Here is a 24,756-nt window from a genome sequence, read left to right on the forward strand (position 1 = left end):
TCTGACGCACCTGGAGGGTCTGTTTTCAGAAGGTGCAGCATCAGTTGCCATCCAGCTACTCTGAAAGCTAAAACAGATGATAGGAAATAGTGTGGACTCGAGAGACAGGATAGTCTGCTCAACAAGTAGCCTAACAGATGACAAAATTGAATATGAAATATTTAGCATCAGTCACAAAACGCAGCCATAAGCGTTCGAGTGATAGCTGTCCATGATCCTGAAACCCGGGAATGATTTCATTTATGTAAGGGTTCCCCCACTAGTGGAGTTGAATACAAAAAAATACACTTAGTGTGTTCTGTATGTATAGCATGCATGCATTATTTTGGAATTATTACTGAATTATGGCCATGTGAATACTTCCATCAAGGTCAAAAGAAAGAAACTTACCCACACTCCTTTCATTTGCTATGTCTGACATGTTCATCAAGTGCATGTCATTATACAATCATTATAACGTTTATATAACAATAATATAACATTTATTCATGGCACAATCAGTCATTCAGGGTGACATGGGTTCAGGATTGAATCCAAGGACACTGATCATGTATTGTGTTTTGTTTGGCTGTGGACCTTGTTGTTTGTTTGTTTCTCTTTTATCCCACAGGCTTATCTTGCAACAGTCCTTCAAATACAAAACAAATAGTATAGCCTATACACTGCAATAAAAGCAAAGATACATTTGAAACACACCATTTAAAAACCAAACAAAAGTTTTTCTTTCTCATTTAAACAGTTAAATAACTGACGATCCAGAGTGGTATAGATTGCATAAAACAGGTGAATAGCTAGATGAGCTTTGGTAAAGATTCCTGGCAACAAAGCTCCTTGAACTAATTTCAGCTTCTCTTCCTTCTCTCCTGTAGAATACTTGTTAGTTCCTTCTCTATTCTCCATACAAATGTCTTTACTACTCCTTCACGGATCCTTTGTAAATACCCGGTTGACCCAAAGTAAAGCATAAGAGAAGGTCAGTGGAAAGTAACACCCCATCATGCATTTGGAATTATTCTGCATCACTTTGAGTCCTTGCCATTGATGACTGCAATCTATAGACAATTGGCCACAGACGAGAAACTGAACTGAGGTCAGGGGTCATATTTATAAAGCTTCTCAGAGTGGGAGTGCTGATCAAGGATCAGGTCCCCCTTGTCCATGTGATCTTTTTCATTGTGATCAAAAGTTCAAACTGAAGCTACATCAGCACTCTTACTATGAGATGCTTTAAGAATATGGGCCCAGTTGTCTGAGAGGTAGCTGGTCTGAGAGATGTGCTATATACAGTAGAGTGTAGTGTAGATGATACAGACAGATAAGTTGATCAGAGGTTTGCTGATAGAGAATTTTTATTTATTTATTTCTGTGTCTTATTGAATTTCCTTCTTTATAAATCTCTCTCTCTCACACACACACACAAAAAAGACATATATGCAGCAGAAAGTAATATAAAAACTCAAATACACCACAGAAACACAATCAAACACTAATGTATACGCGCATACTGTATATACACAAATCCAATGACCACATGCATACACACATACAGTATGCATGCAAAGACAATGACACGCAAACACACTTGACATGGCGGGTTAACAGGAGGGACGGATTGAAGATTTTCAGGATTTACACAGAATTGGTTATGCAAACATAGATGCATTCCAGGAAACAATTATTGATAATAGAGCAGGCACACACACACCATATGGAGTAGAAAGGCAGGCTACTACTTCATTGCTTATGAGAAACACCTGCTATTGGTAGTTTGTTGTGTGGTGTCTTTTTGATGTATCATATACTAATGTCTGATAATAATATTGTCTTTTTCTTGTTGATCTCATTAAAAACATCCTACATTCTTAAGTATCAGTTATGAATCAAGTATGGGGTATAGTGGGGGAAAATGTTTTCTAATGATTAAGCTTTTGGTGGCGTTTCCCCCAACTATATTGCAGGCGTTGCATTTCATCAACCAATGTTTGTGCTCCATGTCATTGACTGCACAATTAGGCATCCGATTGCTATATTATATGATGTTGTTAGCTGATATGTTAAAGTTGAATGGCGCAGAAGGTAGATGACTTCCGTTTTACGGGCTCTTAACCAATTGTGCTATTTTGTGTGTTTTTTCGCGTTATTTGTAACTTATTTTATATATAATGTTTCTGTCACCGTCTCTTATGACCGAAAAGAGCTTCTGGATATCAGGACAGCGATTACTCACCTCGTACTGGATGAAGATTTTTTCTTTAACGAGTCTTACGCAAAGGATTTACTTCAGACACCTGGCAATGCCCTCATCCCCGTCATTCGCGTTAGAAAGAGACAGAGATATTGGGGACATAGGTAATGGGTGCCTTATAAGGATCTGATGGCGAGTGGGTAATGTGCCTCTACCATCAGTCCTATTAGCTAACGTACAAACATTGGATAACAAAATAGACAAGCTACGATCACGAATATCCTACCAACGGCACCTTAGAAAGTATAATATCTGAGGCCTCCCTACTGGCGCAGTTGTCTAAGGCACTGCATTGCAGTTGTGCCACTAGAGATCCTGGTTTGAGTCCAGGCTCTGTTGCAGCTGGCTGGGACCGGGAGACCCATGGGGTGGCGAACAATTGGCCTAGTGTCGTCTGGATTAGGAGAGGGTTTGGCAGTCAGGAATGTCCTTGTCCCATCGTGCTCTAGCGACTCCTGTGGCGGCCGGGTGCATGCATGCAGACACGGTCACCAGGTGTACGGTGTTTCCTCTGACACATTGGTGTGGCTGGATTCTGGGTTAAGTAGGCATTGTGTCAAGAAGCAGTGCGGCTTGGTTGGGACATGTTTCAGACGACGCGTGGCTCTCAACCTTCGCCTCTCCCGAGTCTGTACAGCAGTTGCAGTGATTAGACAAGACTGTAACTACCAATTAGATACAATGAAAATTGGGGAGAAAAAGGGGTAAAAGTAAAATAAATAATGTAATATTTTATGCTTCACCGAGTAGTGGCTGAACGACGACATAGTTTGTCACGACGTCACCGGCCTTCTAGCCATCACTGATCCATTTTTCATTGGTTTTGTCTTGTCTTCCTACACACCTGGTTCCAATCCCATCAATTACATGTTGTGTATTTAACCCTCTGTTTCCCCTCATGTCCTTGTCGGACATTGTTTGATTGTATGTGATGTGCATGTATTATGTTGGTGTGTGACGGGTTTTGTACCCACTTTTGTTATTTTGTACATTTTTGTTTTTGGAGTTTTATCAGCATTTATTAAACAACTCCGTTTTTACCAAGTTCGTTCTCCTGCGCCTGACTTCCCTGCCACCAACACACACCCATTACATGGTTAAAATACAGCTGGCGGGGTTTACACTGTATCGGCAAGATAGAACAGCTGCAACCATTAAGACAAGGGGTAACGGTCTGTGTATATTTGTAAACAACAGCTGCTGCATGAAATCTTTACATTAAGGAAGTCTCAAGGTTTTGCTCGCCTGAGGTAGAGTATCTCAGGATAAGCTATAAACCACACTATATACCAAGAGAGTTTTCATCTATATTTTTCATATCTGTCTATTTACTACCATAAACCGATGCTAGCACTAAGTCCACACGGAGCTCCTAGTGGCCGGGGACTTTAATGCAGGGAAACTTAAATCCGTTTTACCTCATTTCTACCAGCATGTTAAATGTGCAACCAGAGGGAAAAAAACTCTAGACCACCTTTACTCCACACCCAGAGACACGTACAAAGCTCTGCCTTCGCCCTCCATTTGGCAAATCTGACCCTAATTATATCCTCCTGATTCTTGCTTACAAGCAACAACAAGCAACAACTAAAGCAGAAAGCACCAGTGACTCGGTAAATAAAGAAGTGGTCTGTCACGACTTCTACCGAAGGTAACTTACTAGCCACCACTGATCCCTTTTTCCTTTTCTGTTTGTTTTACACAATAAGTTGGGTGAATTTTGGCCCATTCCGCCTGACAGAGCTGGTGTAATTGAATCAGGTTTGTAGGTCTCCTTGCTCGCATATGCATTTTCAGTTCTTTTCACAAGTTTTCTGTAGAATTGAGGTCAGGGCTTTGTGATGGCCACTCCAATACCTTGACTTTGTTGTCCTTAAGCCATTTTCCACAACTTTGGAAGTACGCTTGTCCATTTGAAAGACCTATTTGTGACCAAGCTTTAACTGATGTCTTGAGATGTTGCTTCAATATATCGACATCATTTTCTTTCCTCATGATGCCATCTATTTTATAAAGTGCACCAGTCCCTCCTGCAGCAAAGGATCCACACAACATGATGCTGCCACTCCTGTGCTTCACGGTTGGGATGGTGTTCTTCAGCTTGCAAGCCTCTCCCTTTTTCCTCCAAACATAACACTGGTCATTGTGGCCAAACAGATACATTTTTGTTTCATCAGACCAGATGACATTTCTCCAAAAAGTACGATCTTTGTCCCCATGTGCAGTTGGAAACCGTAGTCTGGCTTTTTTATGGCAGTTTTTGAGCAGTGGCTTCTTCCTTGCTGAGCGGCCTTTTAGGATATGTCGATATTGGACACGTTTGACTGTGGATACTTTTGTACCTGTTTCCTCCAGCATCTTCACAAGGACCTTTGCTGTTGTTCAGGGATTGATTTGCACTTTTCGCACCAAAGTACGTTCATCTCTACAGTACGCGTCTCCTTCCTGAGCGGTATGGTCCCATGGTGTTTATACTTGCATGCTATTGTTTGTATAGATGAACATGATACCTTCAGGCGTTTGGAAATTGCTCCCAAGGATGAACCAGACTTGTGGAGGTCTACAATTTTTGTCTGGGGTCTTGGCTGATTTCTTTTGATTTTCGCATGATGTCAAGCAAAAAGGCACGGCGTTTGAAGGTAGGCCTTGAAATACATCCACAGGTACACCTCCAATTGACTCAAATGATGTCAGTTAGCCTATCAGAAGCTTCTAAAGCCATGACATCGTTTTCTGGAATTTATGACTCCAACCTAAGTGTATGTAAACTTCTGACTGTACATTGGCAATGGACCTTGTCAACTTGCAGAAGAGCATGTTCACACTGACAATATAGCATATGTGTAATGGACACTGTCCAATCGCTCGTTGGTATTGATTTCAGCCTGTCCATTTGGTGATGGTAAATCCCTCATTAAATACATTGGAAATGTACAATGTACACTTTTAAATTTGATCAACCACTTAAAATCTGCATATCATCCATTATCGGAATATCCCTTCAGTGTGTCTGTGTGCTGCTTGAGTGCCAGAGGGGTCCATTGCCCAAGGAGAGAGAGCACAACATTCCAGCTGCTGGTATAAAATAATGACAGACAGACTAAATAGATAGCAAATTCAAAACATAACTTGTTGCAGTTATCTCACTAGTTAACTATAGCTAAATAAGCATTAATGTCATTGTCACCTTTCCACTGGCACTAGGTAGCCTAAATAAATCTGCACCATTGGAAAGCTGGAATTTCCCTCTATTAAACAGTAGCTATGTAATTGCGACAATGTTACAAATATTCCAACAATAGCCTGATTGACAAATAACTTTCTGTGCATAGATCTTCCCTGGAACATTAATATTTGAGCCTTATATATAAACATGTCTAGTTAGATACCTTGCTTTGAAGCTGCCTACATTATTGATTTGATCCCTGATTCATTGAATGAGGTAATCATTTTGTAAAGACAAAATGTATGGTTGTAATGTCGCACAATTTTCTAACAAGAGTGGCAACCATCCTCCAGCATAGCTACTGGGTGTGCATGCTTTTGTTCAAGCCCTGGTCTAACCACATTGTAGGCTAAACATCAGCTCCTCAACAGGACCTTGATAAGCAGACTTATCAAGGTGTTTCAGGGCTGGATCAAAAGCCAACCCTCTGCATGTTGACAACATGTGACTAACAGTGCAGTTCTACTTTGTGGGGTGTTAAGTGCCTTGATCAAGGGCACAACAGCTAGAGATGGTAAGCCATGGGAGCAGACACATCAGCCTTCCAGTGTCAGTAATACTTTCTTTTTCTTGTAAGCTGTAATAATATTCATGAACATTTGGTTAAAAGGCATGAAGAAATCATGGAAAATGTGTAGGAACCCTTAACAATGAATGATCAGAGGTATCTGTACATGTATAGCATAATGTAATTTGTGAATTTCGGTGAACATAGTCTAATGGACAGACTTAGAAAAAGACAGCTCCTGCACTTCTTTCATCCCAAGCACTGTCAGCAAGCATGACATAGCTGGTTGCATAGCAACTGCGTTATTTTACATGGAACTATTACACTTGCAAGTTATCAAAACACTGTTTAGAATATCTACATAAGTTCAGCAGTTTCACTCTTCTCATATTACTCTGTAGACTACTGACCGATTCAAAACTTCCTCACATTAAACCACAACTTACCCACATTAAACCACACCCCAAAGACAACTCGTGTTTGTGCTTCAGTAATGGCCGATGCATTTCTTAATGAGCACCAGAAGAAACACATGTGCAATCAGTGACTGCAGTCAAAGTTGTTGGGATGTCATGTGTCCTACTTATAACAGTACAGTCATAACATCTTAAGTATTACAAGCTTATATTCAATCAAATAAACCTCACGAAGCAAATAAGCCAGACATTTTTTTGTGGACCAAATTCGACACTATCTCTTTGACCTCCATACAAAACTCCTTGCTTGCTAGGCAAAGCAATGGGCCTCTCTCAGTGTTGCCAACTCCTCAGTAAGGAAAGTAGCTATTGGCTGTCCTAAAAGTTGCTAGAAGTCGCTAAATGATGTCATAACCTAATTTGCATAATTGGCCATGTGCATGTAATTGTGATGGATGCTGTAGGAGAGAGGAGTAAGGTCATGGGAGAGACAAAAAGTGTGTAAAAAACACACTAAATATGTTTAGAACTACAAATGAGCAAGCTGCAGAGAGTGGCACACACAGCGAATAAGAACCAGATATGAGGCCATACTCCTCCTTCAGCGCTTTATGGTCCCCATTGTTAATCCCCATCATAGCAGAGGCATTGTCAGTCCCTATACCGAGGAGTTTCTCTTTTTTAAGACAACATTTCTCGAGGAAAGCCACAACAGCACGGGCTATAGATTTGTCATCTCCTCCCTCCAACTCAACAAGCCACAGAAATGTTGATACAATTGTCTGCTTGGTGTCACTAAAGTACCTTATCACAACCCCCAGGTACTTAGAAACACTTACATCCGTGGACTCATTGAGGAGGATGCTGAAACGCTGGTCACCCACATCTGTGGACTCATCGAGGAGGTGGCTGAAACGCTGGTCACCCACATCTGCGACCAACTATTTCGGAAAGTATGGTGCTAGAACACCATTAATCATTTTTGTGCACTTTGTCCTGTGAATTTTGAAGTGGGTAGCAGCAGTGGAGTCTGAGAAAGCAGCTCTACATGCTTCTCCAATGTGATCACATGCCAGCATGGAACAGTGTTCAGCAATAGCTGATGCCATGGTGGCCTCAGCCTTTTTTGCAGAGTCAATTTTTTAACCATAAATGGCAGCTTGTTTTGGGTGGAACTGTTATAAGGCTTTGCCTTTTGAGGTTGTTTTTGAGTTGTCATATGTGTTTTTTTACATCACTAAGTTTGGCGTAGAAATCAGCCTTACAATACAGGCAGTATGTCCGTGTATCATCACCAATAAACAGCTTCAACCAGCCTTTGAATTCAGGGTTTGATTCCCACTCCTTTCTGTATTTTTGAGTGTACAGTTTAGACTGAGACATGATGAGCTAGCCAGCTAGATGTTTAGCTTATGTCACAGAGAGGCACACACACACAGTGGACAAGGTGAGTAAGTGACTGAGGCTGTTTAAGTCAAATGCAGTGCTTTATTTTTGTGCAGTTATTTATTTTAGACAAAGAACATTTTACATTTACATCCCGCTCTGAATGCAAGCCAGGGCGGGGATCAGCCAGCGATTCATTTGCAGTCTGGATGCGGAGGGGGGAACATCTCCTGCTCTGACTGCATCTGGGAGGGACTGCTGAGGACTGGGCTGCCTGTGAGTGCTTTGGGATGGGGGTGGGGCCCACGCAGCTCCCACTGCTTGTTGAGAAGAGTAAGAACGATACCTGCTTTCACGTCAGAGTCTCAAAGTCTACAATAAGACAAGAAAAAGTTGCTAGATTTGTCGCCAGTCGATTTTTAAAAAATGTGTCGCTAGAGGGGTCTGAATACTCGCTAAATATAGCGACAAATTCACTAAGTTGGCAACACTGTCTCTTTTCCTCTTACTCTGGTGTAGTTCACCTTTAAAGCCCTTCCTGATAGAGGTTCATACTAATCCTGATAGTTTTGCAATTGTTAGAATGGCAGGTGTCATATTTGTTTTAACCGTTTACACACATGCAGTAGTACTACGTATGTGATTATTATTTACACATAATTAAAGGTTTTACTGATTTTCAGGGCAGATTACCAGATCTTCTCACCTTCTTTCTATCTACTGTAGGAATACCTTTAAAAAAAAAGCTGTTATTATAGGTTTTTGTGTTTTTAAAGAATCTTACAAATAATTGTAATCCAAAAAACATTATCTAAATTATCTTATCTATTTTTATTGTACCAACTTGTTTGAGGCTGGCGAGATGAGGAGCAACATCAGCTTGAGAGAGGGGGAAAGCTACCACATCTTCTTCAGCTACAGAAGCACTGACTGAGTCCTACGGCCTGCAATTCTGCTACCATGAGAGGACCTTTGTCCCCAGCTGTACCGTGTTGGAGAACATGTTTGACTGAAACCAGGAGAGTCAGAAGGTGCTGCTGGTCCTTAGCCACGAGTTTGTGAGGAGCCGCTGTTCAGAGACTGTCTGGAGCGGAAGCCCGTGCTGCCTGAGCTACTGGATCGAAGAGTTCCCGTCCCTCTGTACCTCTGTCACCTCACTTACCTGGAGGTCAGAGACCCAGACTTCCTCAGTAAAGTGCTCAAGGTGCTCTGCACTCCCAATCTGCAGCTCCGGGGTTAATCTGTGATGCCCTTCCAGCCTCTTTCCATCTACAACGGGAAGGTCCACAGCCTCTGAGTAACATCAACAAGGAAGGGCTCCACAAATGGGAGGTACTTGGTCATTCAGGACCAGGAGAAGAATAGCAAGGCTGTACGGATGATCAACAGTGTCTCTCAGACCAAAGTGTGGCTGCGTCCTCTGTGGCTTCGGAATTCTGGTCGTTATTTCCTTTTAATTTGTGTCCAATTAAGACACCCAGTAACATAATAAAAAAATCCCCATCAAAATATGTCAGATTAAGCTAGATCAACAACCAATTTCACAGAGCTTACAGAATTTTTCAAAGAATAATAGGCAATTGTTGCACAATCCAGGTGTGGAAAGCTCTTAGAGGCTTACCCAGAAAGATGCACAGCTGTAATTGCTGCCAAAGGTGCTTCTACAAAGTATTCACTACGAGTTGTGAATACTTATGTAGATTCAATATTTCTATACATAATGTTCAAGATATTTGCAAAAATGTCTAAAAACATGTTTTTAGTTTGTCATTATTGGGTATTGTGTATAGATGGGTAAGAGAAGAAAATATATTTAATACATTTTGAATTCAGGTATGAATATTTTCTGAAGGCACTGTACATAACAGAAACTAATATAATAGCATAGTATAATGTTACTGTAAGATGAAAAACACCACCTATTTTTTATGAGATTTTAGGATGAATTTGCAAATGATCAAATGTTTTCTTTAATGCAGTCAAAAATCAACAGCACACACACTGGGTAAAATATGTTCTTTGATTGTAAAATAACACAGGTATGTTACAATTTCTTAACTCTAAAACTCAAAAATTCACTCACTGTACTTAATTCAGAACAACACTATACTTCAAAACCACACTGTACATAACGCAAGAAAATGTAAATGCATATTCCAATGAAATTGACTGAAATCAAATGATTGGCATGCAGATGCTGTATGGACATTTCACCGGTAAAACTTGAAAAACTATCATTCACAATTGACAGTGAGAAATGTGAAGGTTGGGTGACAAAAAAAGGCATGCATAAAGTAGACGTAAAGAATCACATGCGCAGAATGTGATACAGATTTTGGACTCTAGAGAAGAGGCTCCCATGGGGGAGGGACGGGGGCAAAACGGGATGGTTACCTCCGGAAATGCAGCTACAGCCACATATAAACTCAACTGAAGACAAACTCTATGAAAATGTAAAGCAAACAAATGTATTTTCATAACATTGAAACGCAGGGCTACCAACTTTTGAAGAAAGCTTGGAGTGAGATTTGCTATGTGAATTTCATTTCCCCCTAGCACAACCCCTAAACAGATCATTATACTGTTTTAAAGCTAATTTCCTGCAATTCTACATATTTTGACATGGCTTAGGCCTATGACAAGGGTGGGGAGAAAAAATGTAACCACCCAGGTGTATTCAGGATACTTTGAACATTAAATGAACACTCAAAATTCTACGACTTTGTTACTCTGAGATTTTTGGGGGGTGAAACTTTAACAAATTTTTTTGGGGAGGTTTGACACTTTATTCAGACAGTAATGAAGTGGGGAGAAAGGCAAATGCTAGAAACAGTGGGAAAGTTGGAAGCAGGGATCCCTGCTCTCAGGTGGAAAGTTGTACGCGCAAGGGTGTGTTATCACTACACCAAGTCTCTGCACAGGAAATAATAATATTAATGGTTGATGGCAGTGGGTAACCAAATCATAGATTGCAGTATCGTTGTCCATAGACTGCTTTCAAGGTAAGGACACAAACAGTTTGTATTTTGCAATTTGGGTGAACTCTCTCTTTCAAATAGGTCTCGAAGAAAATCCTGCTTGCTCCCCAGGAGGGTTGGCCATCCCTGATCTATGTTTCCCAAGTGCTGGGTGTTTGAAAATGTTCTTGCTATAACAATAATTTCTCAAAATCACCCAACCTTCAAGAAAAATAGAATGAGTATCAATATTCAGGTGGTTTATGTCTATTATTTGAAGATCCTTTCCATCATCTTACTCTACATAGACAAAATGTAAGTTTATGAGTTGAGTCCCCTTACCATTTCTGTCAAGCATGTGCACAACACTAAAATGTCAAAAATTACATTTGATTCCTGGAGCATTTAATAGCCAAGCTTTTTTGTATGACTTATTCAAAACTGTCCATGAATGGCTGCAATAATACATAGCTTCATATAATACATTTTCAAAGACACAAGTAGGCATATCAGATTACCCTGGCAAAATTGGGAAGAAGTGGAATAATAAAATAAGTGTGGAGAATAACAGTAGTGATCTTGCTGACAAGCACACTAATTGTTGATTATTTTAGACCAATGTTAATAATGATAATTGTTCCACTAATCAGCCTAAATAAAGTAAATAGATAGTAAAATCTCCTGAAGACAAGATTACATAAATCTACCCCTACACCCTAACTCAAATATTTGTATGTTCATTGTCCCTCCTCTAGAATCAAACTTACATTTTTCAGTTCACAATCTGTTTGACAAAATGATGTTCATAGCTACAAATCAGGTCACCCTACAGAACAACCCTGCTAAAACATACTTAACCAGCATGGCTACCACAGAATTCTTCAGCAATATGCAATCACATCTGGTTTGTGCTTAGTGGGACTATCATTTGTTTTTCAACATGACAATGACCCAACACACATCCAGGCTGTGTAAGGGCTATTTGACCAAGCAGGAGGGGGATGGAGTGCTGTATAAGATGACTTGGCCTCCAAAATCACTCGACCTCAACACAATTGAGATGGTTTGGGATGAGTTGGACAGCAGAGTGAAAGAAACTCAGCCTACAAGTGCCCAGCATACTGTATGTGGGAACTCCTTCAAGACTGAATATGGATGAGAGAATGTCAAAAGTGTGCAAAGCTGTCATCAAAGCAAAGGGTGTCTACTTTGAAGAATCTCAAACATAAAACATGTTTTGATTTGTTTAACACTTTTTTGGTTACTACATGATTACATATGTGTTATTTCATAGTTTTGATGTCTTCACTATTATTCTACAATGTAGAAAATAGTACAAATAAAGGAAAAACCCTGGAATGACTAGGTGTGTCCAAACTTTTGACTGGTACTGTAAGTATTCAGTACCCTTTGTTATGAGACTCGAAATTGAGCTCAGGTGCTTCCTGTTTCCATTGATCATCCTTGAGATGTTTCTACAACTTGATTAGAGTCCACCTGTGGTACACTCCATTGATTGGACATGATTTAGAAAGGCACACACCTGTCTATATAAGGTCCCACAGTTGACAGTGCATGTCAGAGCAAAAACCAAAGCCATAAGGTCGAAGGAATTGTCCGTAGAGCTCCGAGACAGGATTGTGTTGAGGCACAGATCTGGTACCAAAGCATTTCTGCAGCAATGAAGGTCCCCAAGAATACAGCGGCCTCCATCATTTTTAAATGGAAGAAGTCTTCCTAGAGCTGGCTATCCGGCCAAACTGAGAGAAGAGAAGTGCCTTGGTCAGTGAAGCGACCAAGAACGTGATGGTCACTCTGACAGAGCTCTAGAGTTCCTCCGTGGAGATGGGAGAACCTTTGTCGTGGAAATTTCCTGTATTACCAAATCATGAGAGAGCAAACCACACACAAGTCAGAGTTATCATAGAGTCCATCTTTAATTATATGAGCTTCACCATAGCCCTGTGACTCTCAGATCAATTCAGTGTCTATAAATGAATTCTCTGAGAGTGCTTACAAAACAGTCCTTAGTATCATTTATAGCCAAGACACACCCATCAAAGCTCACATGACGAATAACAGATCTTAGGAACATTATACAAAGAACCTTTTACCAGAAAAAGGAGTATTCCATAGCCAGACAGCATTGGCTATAAATTATTGTTCAGTTTGGTCTCCTAAACCAAAGCTCTTATCTCGTTCTTGGTACCACTTAGAACCAAAAACATTACCCCATTCAATGGCATATATCAAATACACCCCCTCCTGGACAAGCTTACAGAGAGACGTGACTGGCACACAGACATTGTGGAACCAACCTAACTTGTTCCCCATTAATCACACCATCCCTTCACATGGATTAGGAATAGTTTACAGACACATTCACAGATAAGACTAACCCGAACTCTCCCCTCTCTGGGCCCAAGTAACTTTACCCACATAAGCATGCTTATGAAAATAAAACATCTTATTTATAAATGTTACCTAAAGAATTCTGATTCTGCCACAACACCTTCCAGAAGGATAACCATCTCTGCACCCCTGCCCCAATCAGGCCTTCATAGTATTGTGGCCACTGCCCCAATCAGTAAAAGGCATGACAGCACACTTGGAGTTTGCCATAAGGCACCTAAAGACTCTCAGACCATGAGAAACAAGATTCCCTGGTCTGATGATACCAAGATTGAATGTCACGTCTGGAGGAATCCTGGCACCATCCCTACAGTGAAGCATGGTGGTAGCAGCATGATGCTTTGGGGATGTTTTGTCAGAGGCAGGGACTGGGAGACTAGTCAGGATCGAGGCAAAAATGAACGGAGCAAAGTACAGAAATGAAAACCTGCTCCAGAGCGCTCAGGACCACAGACTGGGGGCGAAAGTTCACCTTCCAACAGGACAACAACCCTAAGCACAAAGCTGTAATCGCTTCCACAGATGCTTCAACAAAGTACTGAGTAAAGAGTCTGAATACTTATGTAAATGTGCTATTTCACTTTTTTGGGGGGAGGGGGTTTAGGGTTAGGGAGGGCTTGGGGAGGGCTCCTTGAGCTGACGCACAATTGGCCCATCGTCGTCTGGGTTAGGGAGGGCTTGGCAGGTAGGGACATCCTTGACTCATCGTGCACCAGCGACTCCTGTGGCGGGCCGCAGTGCGCGCTAACCAAGGTGGCCAGGTGCACGCTGTGTTAAGAAGCAGTGCGGCTTGGTTGGGTTATGTATCGGAGGACGCATGACTTTAAACCTTCGTCTCTCCCGAGCCCGTACGGGAGTTGTAGCGATGAGACAAGATAGTAGCTACAAAACAATTGGACACCACGAAATTGGGGAGAAAAAAAGGGGTCAAATAAATAAAAAATATATTTTTAAAAAAATTGGAAAAAGTCAAGGGGTCTGAATACTTTCCGAAGGCACTTATTCAAATAAAATGTTCCAACTAGTTCACAGGTTGCTGTCAATGTGGACCCCAATAACTCTTAAGACTCAATTGAATTAAACCACACTGTTTACTTGGTTGAGATAAAAAGCCCTAAAACTCACGGCCTGCATCTCGAATGGCACCTTATTCCCTACATAGTGTACTACTTTTGACCGGAGCCTTATGGGTTCTGGTCAAAACTAGTACACTTTATATGGAATAGAGTGTCATTTCAGACAAATCCATACACTCAACAGGGACTGGTTGGGAAGGGAACAACAACAGACATTCAGTCCCACGGTACCTCTGTGACCTTTTCTCGGGAGGGAACATCTTTGCCGAGAGCCCCAGGAGGATCCTATTTTGGAGGACTCCCGTGGCTTGCCCATCTCTCTCAAGAACCCCACACAGCTCACTGATTCTCTCTACTCAAAGCATGGCCAGGCAATGCACTCTTTCTCCTCTCACTCAACAGGCATGGCTACTGGAGGTGGATTGTAAGGTACAAACATGAAAAAAAACAGTACACCAGCAAAGACAGATGACCATTCTTGACTTTGTTCAAGGTCAATTGTCTGTCTTTACTAGTGTGTTGTTTTTCATGTAATGTACAGTACCATGTCTTCACTATTATTCTACAATGTAGAAAATAGTACAAATAAAGAAAAGCCCTTGAATGAAGGTGTGTCCAAACTTTTGACTGGTACTGTAGATCTATACTGGCATATCAAGAAGCTGATTAAACAGCATGATCACTACACAGGTGCACCTTGTGCTGGGGACAATAAAAGACAACTGCCGTTTTGTCACACATCACAATGCCACTGATGCCTCAAGTTTTGGTGGAGCGTGCTATTGGCATGCTGACTGCAGGAATTAATTTCTCTACCATAACCCTCCAACATCATTTTAGAGACTTTGGCAGAACATCCAATCGGCCTCACAACCACAGACCACGTGTATGACATTGTGTTGGCGAGCGGTTTGCTGTCAACTGTCAACGTTGTGAACAGAGTGCCCCATGGTGACAGTATGGTTGTGGTATGAGCAGGCATAAGCTACAGACAATGAACACAATTGCATTTTATCAATGGCAATTTGAATGCAGAGATATAGTGACGAGCTCCTGAGGCCCATTGTCGTGCCATTCATCCACCCCATGAGAAATCCATAGGTTAGGGCCTAATGAATTGATTTCAATTGACTGATTTCCTTATATGAACTGTAACTCAGTAAAATTGTAGAAATTGTTGCATATAGATGTCATTTAATTACCAGCTCTGACGAATGCCTTGAGGCCGATATGTAAAGCTTACTAGGAAGAGAAGTGTGCGGGTTTCTTATTTTTTTCGTCTCAAATTAACAGATATATAAAAATCACTTTTTCTTTCATCAAAGTCAGTTAATTTACTGAAGTTAACATCATATCAACTGTTTAAATATGTAGATACCTGGACAATACATAAAGACCATCTTCTAATACCAATTCGCATATTTATTCAAAATATTTATTTTAGTTCCAAAACATGAGAATTGAAAATATTGTTTTTTAAGATACAGTATAATATAAATTGCATTAAATGTAACAAATAGTTTAGGGGATAGACTCGGTCCTCGGGAACCCAAGGGTTGCAGTTTTGGTTTTTGCCCTAGCACTACACAGCTGATTGAAATAATCAACTAGTCATCAAGCTTTGATCATTTCAATCAGCTGGGCAAAAAACAAAATGTTTAACCCTTGATGTCTCCCTGTCAGTTTGGGAAACAATGGGATAGACAGTCTTTAAATATCTTAACACAATAGTCTGCATTGGTAAGGACATTGAAATAGCTTACCTCAATTACAGTAGATACACCATTAGATATAGGCCTACACTATATCCTTGAGTTCCCTTTATCCATATTCAAATGTGTAGAAAAACACTGCATAACGCTGCCTTCTGATTCAGAAAACCCTTTAAAACAAACATTTATTTACACTCTAAAATAAATAAAATGTTAAAATATTAAAAAATATAAAATATTACAATCCCAGAGATGTATCAATCATAATGTGCTGAGTGTCCAGTGCTTGCATTAGATAACTTAATGGATTGGCTTTAACCATCACACTAGGTAGTCATTGTCATTCCGCAAAAACCCTGCTTTGGTAGACTCTGTTACCCATGACTCTCTAACAATCTTAAACCTTTTGGTAAATAGTCATCTCAGGGTTCTTAAAGCCAACACTTTTGTTTCCTCCGCCACTCTGACATGAGGGACCCCGAGCTTCTCCACTACTGTAACTCTGTGTAAGTGGAATTCCAGAGCCCAGACAAATGTGTCCAGACAGGTGCTTTTAGGGTCTCCTATGTCTGCATACCTGTCCTGGTAGACCCTGTAAGGTCTGAACATGCTAGTGGGGAGGTCATCCCAGCTATAGCGTTCCTCCAACTTAGCGATGCACTGTGCCGTCAAAGTGTCCACGCTACAAATCCGACCGAAGACTTCCCTCAGCTGCTACTCGTCCGTGTCCACGAAGTAGCTGTCTCCGTAGCAGTCGTATTCCTTGGCAAAGTACTGGAGGGCAACATGTGTTTCATGTGACACAGTTTCCATGGCACCACCTGCTTCCTGTGAAGGCACTCCAGCAGCCAGGCAGCCCACACCCCGTCACGCTGGTCTGAAAAGATCAGGTTCTTCACATGTATGTTCTCCACAGCGGCGATCACACAGTGGGTGTCCAGTCCCTGGTTCTGGACCACAAAACCGCTACATCGGGCCACTGCTTTCTCTAGCTCCGCCTTGGGGTGCGCCTCATTTCCGTCCATAACACAGACCCCCACGTCCTCGAACATGTTTGTCTCCTTGATGACGTCAGATAGTTCCTGGGACTTGAAGTGGTCGATTACGCCGACAGACTTCTTGGGCTTGGCTGCTGCCGGTGCCTTTCGCTTCTTCTTTTCGGGCTCGTCATTGTCATTGATGCGGAGGTGGCGCAAGAACAACTTCCCAGACGGCTTGTTGTGAAACTGATTGAGCTCAGCTAGAGACATACACTGGTGCCACTCTTTTTCCTCCCGGATCTTCTCTATTCTGGGGAAGCGTAGCATGCAGTTGGTTTTGTACATGTCACGATTGACTATTTCTGCTGCCTTCACCTGGATGATGACCGAGTTGCATGGGTCAATATAGACTTCCGGTCTCTCCGTCCCACACAGGAAAGAGGCCGGAGGGTCCTTCTTCCGGTAGACTTTCCAGTGCTTGGCCAGCTTCAGCCCCAAGTCGTAGAGCTCATTCATGGTGTAGCCAGACCCGATGCGACAGAGCTTGTGGAAGACGGAGGGTTTCTCTCCAGGCTTCGGAGCTTTGGCCACCGCGACTAGTAAATGAGACATCATACCACCACCTCGCCTTCCTTTTCCCCAGTAGCCTCTGACAATCAACAGGTCGGACTCATCCATCAAGCCATCAACGTACTCCGGCTTGAGCCAGCCCTCACCTCACTTATCGGGCTTGTAGATGGATCAGGGATCTTTCACCATGATGACCTCCTCCCTGTTTTCAATGGCTTCATTGAGGGGAGTTCACCACCTCTTGCATGGTTTCGGCCTCTGTTTTCAGAACCACGTGTATCCACCCTTTAACATGAGTGGAGACCGCCTGAAGGTTGTTGTGGCGCTCCTTCAACATCTCGTTGCCAAACTTGTGGTCGTTCACAAGAAGTACATCGAAAACGCAAAAGCACGTCTGCAGCTCGGAGTCGTCCACTAGCCTCTTGAAGTAAAACTTGCTTCCTTTTTGCATGAAGGTGTCAGCGGTGGGGTTGTAGACCATCTCCCCATCCAGGATGCAGTTGACTACATGGGGCTTGAAGACATTGTGGATTAAAGGCGTCAGGGAGCCATCTAGCGGCGCAGCACCAAATTACTGGGTGTACTCGAAGGAGTTCCGCGTGAAGTATTTGTAGATGTCGCCATCATTGTGCAGCTGGATGTGCTCTCCATCCAGCTTGGTCTCTATGAAGAAGGTGCTGTTGCCCATCTGCTTCTCCACCTGGTGCATGTTGGCCACGGCGGCCAGCATAGATTTGAAGGCAGAGAACAGGCCAATGGACAATTCGCTGAGGGACAGAGGGGTTGTGGAGCTGCCGGCATACCTTGTTTAGGACTGTGGTGATATTGTAGAGCTCGGCTGCATCTGAGTGGAGCACCTGGAGCACGGTCTCTTTGCTGACCCCCTGCTTCATGTCCTTCAGGATCATGCGGGTAAGCCAGTTCTGATCCAGTGCCGTACTCTTTGTGATAAGGTGCTTCACCATGTCCTTCTGCTTACTGGCGTTGTTGATGGCCACCAAGTCCAGAAAGTCATTGACTTCTCTGATGGTGAAGTTGCCCTGGATTGTGCAGCGTTTCTTTAACACAAAGTAGTCCATAAGCCTCCCCTGAGATGTGTTGGGGGTGCGGTAATTCAACAGATTGTTGGCCTCCGGTCTGTTCTTGGGGAGACCCAAGACGTCTAAGTAGACACATCTCAACTATTCAGAGGACACTACGTGAATCAGGCCTTCATGGTTGAATTGCTGCAAAGAAACCACTACTAAAGGACACCAATACGAAGAAGATACGTGCTTTTCCAAGAAACACATGCAATGAACATTAGACTGGTGGAAGTCTGTCTTTCGGTCTGATGAGTGTCTTTGTGAGATGCAGAGTTGGTGAACGGATGATCTCCGCATGTGTGGATCCCACGGTGAAGCATGGAGGAGGAGGTGTGATGGTGTAGGGGTGCTTTGCTGGTGACACTGTCAGTGATTTATTTGGAATTCAAGGCACACTTAACCAGCATGGCTACAACAGCATTCTGCAGCGATATGCCATCCCATCTGGTTTGTGTGGGACTATCATTTGTTTTTTCAACAGGACAGTGACCCAACATATCTCCAGGCTGTGTAAGAGCTATTTGACCAAGAAGGAGTGATGGAGTGCTGCATCAGATGACCTGGCCTCCACAATCACCCGACCTCAACCCAATTGAGATGGTTTGAGATGAGTTGGACCGCAGAGGGAAGGAAAAGCAGCCAACAAGTGCTCAACATATGTGGGAACTCCTTCAAGACTGTTGGAAAAGCATTCCAGGTGAAGCTGGTTGAGAGAATGCCAAGAGTGTGCAAAGCTGTCATCAAGGCAAAGAGTGGCTACTTTGAAGAATCTAAAATATATCTTGATTTGTTTAACAGTTTTTTGGTTACTTTATTTATTTATTTATTTTATTTATTCATTATTTTACCAGGTAAATTGACTGAGAACACGTTCTCATTTACAGCAACAACCTGGGGAATAGTTACAGGGGAGAGAAGGGGGATGAATGAGCCAATTGTAAATTGGGGATTATTAGGTGACCGTGATGGTTTGAGGGCCAGATTGGGAATTTAGACAGGACACCGGGGTTAACATGGGTGCCATGGGATCTTTAATGACCTCAGACAATGAGAACACCCATTTAACGTCCCATCCGAAAGACAGCACCCTACACAGGGTAGTGTCCCCAATCACTGCCCAGGGGCATGATACTACTGTAGTATCTGGGATCTACATCTGTTTATATTAGTTACTGTGCGGTTACTAAGCAGTAATGCATTACGGCAGCGTTACGTTACTACACCTAATAAGAAATGCACATGCGCACTGGGGTGCCGGGAACTGTAGAGCACGAGGGGTTTTGACTAAACGAAAACTAACTGTACTCCCGTCTCCTGCCTGGTCATTTCTCCACAACACAAATATTACAGTGGCGACGAGGTGATTAAACTACATAAACGGACATTGCTTGAAGGCAAGAATGTTGCGTGAGTAATGAAACTCAAAATAATTATGTAATTCGTCAGTTATTTTTTATTTTCTTTCGCCAGTATAAAAGGCTAACCACTGCTAGCACTGCTAGTACAGTATTCAGGAGCTGCCAAGTAGCAAGACTATTGGAGTCCAGAATAGCGACACTGCCCTCTGGTGGTTAAATTTTTAAAAACTGTCTCAATGAACCCATTGAAATTAGGCGATCTCAGTGGAGAAATATTGGCAAGAAGAAAGAAAAAAGGAAGAAGGGACGTAACACGGTGTGTACATTAATACAAATGAGTGCAGTGAATGAAGTAATTGCAGAAACTGAAGTGAAGAAGTAGATGAATATTCAGAAAATTAAGGAATATAAGGAAACTGAACAATTAACTGTGAAAATGGTAACCATTGGTCGAGTACCAGAGTTTGAGGTTACAAAAGAGGATTTTGATTCCTATTTGGAGCGTTTTGAGCATTGGCTGGCTGCAAATGAAATCAAAGATGGAAAGAAAGCAGACGTATTTCTCAGTGTTTTGGGTCCAACTGAGTATGGATTGCTGAAAGGTCTCATTGAACCAATGAAAGCAGTGGAGTTGAATTATGCAGAACTGACTGAAACTCTTGCAAGGTATTTCAAGCCTAAACCAATTCTCATTGCAGAACGTTTCAGATTTTACCAACGTCACCAGAGTCAAGGGGAAACCGTGGCTGACTACATTCTTGCTTTGAAAAGGCTGGCAAGTACATGTGAGTTTGCACGATTTCTTGATGATGCTCTACGAGACAAGTTTGTATGTGGTCTCACAGGTGAAGCATATCACAGAAGGCTCCTGTCAGAGAAGGACCTGACCTTTAAGAAAGCCTGTGATATAGCACTTGGACTCGAGCTTGCCCACAGGGATACTTTTGAGCTATCGGGACATGCAGAACGTCAGAAAGGTGTTCACAAGGTCAGTGATGCACGTGGTGGAAAAAGCTCACAAAGGTCACACTTTTTTCAGTCCCGTCCTCAAGGTTACACAAGAACAAAGCAGCCCACATCTCAAAGGTCTAAGCCAAGTTGCTACAGATGTGGGGGAGATAATCATCAGCACAGTGAATGTCGATTCCATAATGAAAAGTGCCACAATTGTGGAAAGGTTGGACATTTACAGAGAATGTGTAAAGCCTCAAAACGCACAGCAAGAGCGCACAAAGTGTCAGACGCAGCACAAGAAGAGGAAGATACAACTGAAACAGTATTGGAACTGTTCACAGTGTACACAGCTCAACAACTAAAAGATGGAATCTATCTCAACATGGAGTTAGTGGGAAAACCAGTTAAAATGCAGCTGGACACCGGAGCGTCTGTATCTCTGGTTCCAGAGAGACTCTACAAAGAAAAACTGAAAGAGTGTCCTCTTCAGCCCGCGTCCATCCGCCTTTCTTCATACACTGGTGACACTATTCCTGTGTTAGGGCAGATCCAGGTACCAGTCCGGTATGAGGGGAAGGGAGTGGACGCTACCGCTTGTCATTGTTAAAGGAGAAAATCAGCCTTGCTGGGCAGAAACTGGCTACAAAAGATCAAGTTGATCTGGGGAGAAATCTTCAGTCTCAGAAATGACAAACCAGTGAGTCAGGCTACACTGAACTTTTCAAAGATGGCTACGGTGAAATACAAGACTTCACAGCAAAAGTCAGAGTGTGCAAGAAGGAACCAAGCCTATCTTTCACAAACCACGTCCGGTTCCCTATGCTCTTAAGGAAGCAGTAGAGAAGGAACTGGAATGCCTACAGAAGAATAACATAATCACAAAAGTATCGAGGAGCGACTGGGCCGCTCCGATTGTTGTAGTCCCAAAGAAAGACAAGACCGTCAGAATGTGCGGTGACTACAAGGTCACAGTAAATTGCTGCATACTACCAGAGGAATATCCACTACCAAACGCTGAGGATCTGTTTGCCACTCTAGCTGGTGGGAAGTTTTTTAGTAAGCTGGACCTGGCATTCGCTTATCAGCAACTGAAGCTGGATCCGGAGTCAGAACAGTATCTGACCATCAATACACACAAGGGGCTATTCAGATTCAATCGCTTGGCCTATGGAATCTCGACAGCTCCAGCGATATTCCAACAAACAATGGATCAGATCTTGGACGGTATAGACCATGTTGTGTGCTTCATGGACGACATCCTCGTGTCAGCACCAACCATTGGAGAGCACCTTGTAGTGCTGGACAAAGTGATGTCAAGACTGGAGAAATATGGAGTGAGAATGAAACGCAGCAAGTGTGAGTTCCTCCAGGACTCAGTGGAGTATCTCGGATACAAGATTGATGCACAAGGCCTGCACCCAACCAACAGCAAGGTGGAAGCAATCGTAAACGCACTAGCACCCACAAATATCTCAGAGCTGAGGTCATTTTTGGGGCTCCTGAACTATTACGGAAAGTTTGTGGCAAACTTGTCCACATTGTTGCATCCGCTTCACCAACTGCTGCAGGCCGATACAAAGTGGAATTGGTCCCCACAATGCGAAGAAGCATTCAAGACTTGCAAACAGCGTCTGCTAAAGAGCAAGTGGCTTGCCCACTACAACACAGAGATGAAGCTGAGACTTGCGTGTGATGCATCTCCATACGGAGTAGGAGCCGTCATCTCACATGTTCTACCGTCAGGTGAAGAACACCCTATTGCATTTGCATCAAGGACTCTGTCACCAAGTGAGAAAAATTATGCTCAAATTGAGAAGGAAGCCCTGAGCATAATATTCGGAGTGAAGAAGTTTCACAAATACCTCTACGGAAGGAAGTTCCAACTGCTGACAGATCACAAGCCTCTGTTGGCCATCCTTGGACCAAAATCAGCTATACCAACCCTTGCTGCACTTCGAATGCAACGTTGGGCTCTGATATTGTTAGCCTACAACTACGAGATTGAGTACAGACGATCCAGTGATCACGCAAATGCCGATGCACTATCAAGACTACCATGCAATAGTGACTCCGACAGTGAAGATGATAGAGCAGTCTTCCAGATCTCTCTCATTGATGAACTGCCCATATCTGCTTCTGACATAGCAGAGGAAACAAGGAAAGACCCAGTGCTTTCCAAAGTCTTGGACTTAACATTAGGCGGTTGGCCAACCTTCGTAAATGACGATAACCTTCGTCCATTCATCGACAAGAAAGACCAGTTGTCCACTGATCACGGGTGTGTTCTGTGGGGATCAAGGGTGGTGGTACCTCACAAATTCCAGAGGAGACTGCTATCTGACCTGCATGAGGGACATCCAGGGATCACTCGAATGAAAGCACTCGCTCACAGTTATCTGTGGTGGCCTGGACTGGATCAGGACATTCAACAGCATGTAGGCCACTGCTCACCTTGTGAAGCTGTTCGCAACAAGCCTGCTGCTGCACCTCTTCATCCATGGTCCTGGGCTGCTACACCTTGGGAACGCATCCATGTGGATTACGCCGAAATTGACAAGCAACATTTCCTTGTTGTCGTTGATGTCCATTCCAAGTGGATGGAAGTGTTCCCTACTCAACTGACCACAGCTGAGAAGACCATCAATCTTCTCAGACACCTGTTTGCATCCTTTGGACTAGTCAAGGAGCTCGTATCGGACAATGGCCCTCCGTTCACGTCAAACGATTTTGAAATGTTTCTCAAGAACAATGGAGTAAGGCACATCCTGTCACCACCTTACCATCCGGCATCAAACGGAGCAGCGGAGGGAGTGCAAACCTTTAAGAAGGCCTGGACTAGACTCGAGGTTCAGTCTGTGCCCACCCACCAAAGGATTCCGCGGTTCCTGTTTACTTACCGTAACACCCCACACACAGTAACGGAATGTACACCAGCTGAACTGTTTCTGAAACGCCAACCACGTACCCGCCTGACATTGTTGAAACCAGACTTGTCAAGCACTGTGGCAAAGCACCAGCTACAGCAGAAGAAAGCTCATGAAAGACACTCAAAGACTGTCAGAGAATTCAAAGAGGAAGAGAGGGTGATGGTACGTGATTTCAGACACCCCAAGCGCCTGTGGAACTCAGGTGTGATCTTGCAATGCAGAGGACCTTTTACTTACCAAGTCCAAATTGGTCATCGCCAGGTCAACGTTCATGTGGATCATCTGCTACGGTCCAACGCCCCAGCAGAGACACGCCGAGAGAACAAGAACAATAACGACCCCCAGGACTATTCTCCTGACTGTGGACGTACGGGAGAGACCGAGCCTGACCTTCCACCCGAACCTGGCCCACCACAGGAAGCCCAGGAGGAGCGGAGATATCCTATTCGACAGCGAAGGGCACCTCAAAAGCTTGACCTGTGAGTTGAGCTGGTTAAGGAGGTAACGGACAGTAAAACAAACACTTTAATATGTCCTAGATAAAAGGAAAGAAAAAGGACATTACCTGGGTTAGTTATTAGGACACAAACTCCATCTTCGGGGCAGAATAATCCCCTGGATTTGTGCTGGGCTCTGAAAAGTCTGCTTCAACCCAGTAGTTGAAAAATGTTTAAGAATGCATTGTTCAGATATTGCATTAGTAGTTACCTAACATATTTACCTTGTTCTCTGGGAGTTAAACACTATGGGGGAGGAGTGTAGTATCTGGGATCTACATCTGTTTATATTAGTTACTGTGCTGTTACTAAGCAGTAATGCATTTACAGCAGTGTTATGTTACTACACCTAATAGGAAATGCACATGCGCAACTGGGGTGCCGGGAACTATAGAGCACGAGGGGTTTTGACTAAACGAAAACTAACTGTACTCCCGTCTCCTGCCT

The 24,756-nt window shown here is 42.9% G+C and overlaps 1 pseudogene; it reads right to left on the reverse strand.

Annotated features, from left to right (window-relative positions):
* Positions 1 to 16,355: 16,355 nt before the first annotated feature.
* LOC112267742 lies at positions 16,356 to 23,384 on the reverse strand (annotated as a pseudogene).
* Positions 23,385 to 24,756: the final 1,372 nt, after the last annotated feature.

Source organism: Oncorhynchus tshawytscha, linkage group LG14 (genome assembly GCF_018296145.1).
Source record: "Oncorhynchus tshawytscha isolate Ot180627B linkage group LG14, Otsh_v2.0, whole genome shotgun sequence".
In the NCBI taxonomy this organism is placed as follows: Eukaryota; Metazoa; Chordata; class Actinopteri; order Salmoniformes; family Salmonidae; genus Oncorhynchus; species Oncorhynchus tshawytscha.